The sequence below is a fragment of the Balaenoptera musculus genome, chromosome 3 (genome assembly GCF_009873245.2).
Source record: "Balaenoptera musculus isolate JJ_BM4_2016_0621 chromosome 3, mBalMus1.pri.v3, whole genome shotgun sequence".
Taxonomy (NCBI): Eukaryota; Metazoa; Chordata; class Mammalia; order Artiodactyla; family Balaenopteridae; genus Balaenoptera; species Balaenoptera musculus.
The window spans coordinates 709,469-712,577 of record NC_045787.1 but is presented as its reverse complement, the minus strand read 5'-3'; positions in this window follow the sequence as shown (position 1 = coordinate 712,577).

Below are 3,109 nucleotides of genomic sequence, written 5' to 3'. Positions count from 1 at the left end.
GGACGCCCAGAGCCCCTCCACACACACGCACGCAGTCCCACGCAGACATGCCTGCCGCTCACCATCTTCTGTGCGCAAACGACTCTGAAGCTGTGTGTTTTGGGTCCCCCTGAAGAGCCCGTGCTTTGCCATGACTGCAGCCTGGAGGCCTGGCTTCTGGAAGTTAGACTGTGTGCGTACAAGTGCTTCCCTAAGATGCTTTTACGGCCAGGATGGGCACTTCTAATGTCTGCTTTGCAATTTTCCATTTCCATTTTCCTGCTGGTCCCATTCCTCAGAACCTGGGGAACTCCGCCAGGAAATGGTGAATCGTACTGCCTATACGTTAGACCTCAGTTAGTAAATCAATGAATACACACAGACATAAAAAACAAATTTTTAAAATTAGAGGCTATAAACTGGTTGTTAGCTGATGAGATTAAAATTATAATTATAGTTTACGTATAAAACAGTGACATTGAGAGGATGCCCAGAAAAGATCGACCTCAGCAATGAGGCCAAAGCTATTTTCAGAGGAAAATTCTAGTCTTCAATGTTCTCTTTATTTGCCAAGACACAATGCAGATCAGGTTTCTTAAACTGAGTATTCGGACCAAGACGGCAGAAGGAAAGTGTGCAAAGGCAGAGGTGATGAGAACGGCAGCAGGATGTCGTGCACTGGACGAGGGGCAGGCAGGGTGATGGCCAGTTGGTCCCATCTGTACATGCTCCATCCCCGGTCACTCCGCCCTCCAGCCTTCACCTCTCCACTCACCACGCACAAGAGAACTTCCGTGGACCAGGCTGCATTTCTCTGTTTTGAACATTTTAAAGAAGAAACAGATATTTTCCATCTCCCCTCTCTCGCTGCTGTAGAGCCGGGATCTGGAGCCACGTGGGCTTCCACGGGTCAGGTCCCAGCCACGCCACAGGACAGGCAGGACCCGCCCACATGGTGCCGAGGACCTGGGGGATGCAGTGAGCCCGTTCGCCTGAGGTCCACTAGCCGAGGTCGGCGTGGCCTGAGTCTTCCGGATTTCCAGCCACGCACTGAAGGACTGGGTGGGCGGAGAGGGAGCCTGTCTGGACCAAGCAACTTTGGGCGTCGTGGACGGAAGTCTGGGGATGCAGGCTGTCCTCGGGCAGAGGCCGGGAGGGCCCCTCACCTGATGCGCCCTGGACAGAGGGAAGAGAAGGCAGCTTCGTTCCAGGCCTCCACATTCCAGCCTGTCCAGGATGCCTCCGGTCTTAGGGGTGGTGTCCCGGGGCTGAGCGGAGCTCAGTGGTCCTTTCCCAGATCGGGGGGCTTCTGATGACTGGTGATGACCACCAGTGCTCTTCCCATTTCAGTTCTGACCAGACAAGGAGCTCTAGCGAGCATGTTATTTATTTCCCTGGAATTTCTAGAAAATTCCAAAACAAGGACAAAAGGGGGGAAGAAAACAGAAGAGGTAAAAGCAATGAAGAAAGACAAAGCTATCATTCTTTACAGGTAAAAAGATTCCCAGCAAAACCACAGAGGAAACTAGAAAAACAAGTGAATAATAGAATTCAGAGCTCTGGGAGATAGCAGGCTACAAAATAAATACACAACGGCCAATAATGTTTGTCTTGTTTCTGTTTTTACTAATAGATTTCAGCATAGTTGCAAGATCCATTACAGTAGCAACAAAAAATGTGAATACATATGACTTAAATTTATGAGAAGGATGTGTAGAACCTGGGTAGAAAGGTTAGACACCATGAAGACAGTTCTCAGCAAATTTATTTTTAGACTAAATGCCTTTTCAACCAAAACATGAAGGTACTTGGGGGAAAACTTTCCACAATGATTCAAACATTCATGTTGGGGGAAAAAGAAAAAATCAATGGGCAAAAATGGCCTAGAAAATACTGATGAACGGGGTGGGGGAGGGGCAGGACCGCCCTCCCGTGAATCACGGAAAACCTGGGGTCTGTGGGGGCCCCCCTCCTGCCAGGAGGGCTCCAGAGCACCCACAAGAGCCCAAGAAGGTTGTGCAGGAATGAGATCGGGGTGGCCAGGTGTGCCTGCCGTTGGGAGAGCTTGGGGCCTGGTCATCCCCTCTGCTGCCACGTGAATGGGTACAAGAAAGGAGGCGTCACCGTCCACTGCCCTCGGTCTCTCCTCCTGTGCTCCAGGTGCCTCTAACCCTAACCTCTCATCCTTCCTTGTTAGCAGAGCCCCAAACATTGGCAGGTACATGTCCCAGTCTTCCTAATGGGCAGCTGTGGCCACATGACTACGTTCCGGATAACGGGTTAAGCAAAGGTGCTGTGTGCGACTTCTGGGTCATGCTCTTGGGAAGGGTGCTAGTTGCCCTTCCACTGTTTCCTCCCCCCATTGCTGGAATACAAGTGTGATGGCTGGACCGGGAGCAGCCATCATGGATCATGAGGTGAGTGAGTAGAAGCCATACACAGCTGACCACCGACCTCCTTCAAGTCATTGCTTGAATGTCACCTCCTCCTGGTGCCACCCCAGACACCCCATTTAAAATTTCATCCCCCAGACCCCTTCTTTGTTTGCCTCTTAATCAGAGCTCTTATTGCTGCCTCTCCTCTAGAATGCAGGCTTCAAAGAAGCAGGGATTCCTGCCTCCTTATGGCACTGCTAGGCACCAATACATATTCGCTGAATGAATGAATGAATGAATGAATGAATTGCTACCAAGTAAGTGTGAGGTGGTGGCAGACTAACCTGAGACGTGGAGGGAAAGCAAACTGGAGCACCCCTGGGGCCTCCTGCAGGCGTCCGCGAGCAGAGGGGCTGGTTCCCGCCCGGGGCCTTCCTGGCTCCCCAGCCCCACCTCCGCCCTCCCGGGGGCTTCTACCAGGTAGAATTCTGAGGGAGGCCATCGGCCTGATGTCCTGGGACTGAATGGCTGGACCCTGGTGGTCAAGAGGCCAGAGGTCGGGGGTGGAAATGCCCACCAAATGTCCAGGGCTCCCTCCCTCGGGACCCTCCCTGTGGGAGGCCTCCACCCTCACTCACCCCTGGAATCTTGGGTCCTGGCCTTCAGTGGGCATCCTCAGTGGTCCCCAGGCCACTGCCTGGCGCTGGGGTGGTCAACCTTCCCAGACCAAAGCTAGATCTCCTATATCCCTGGCC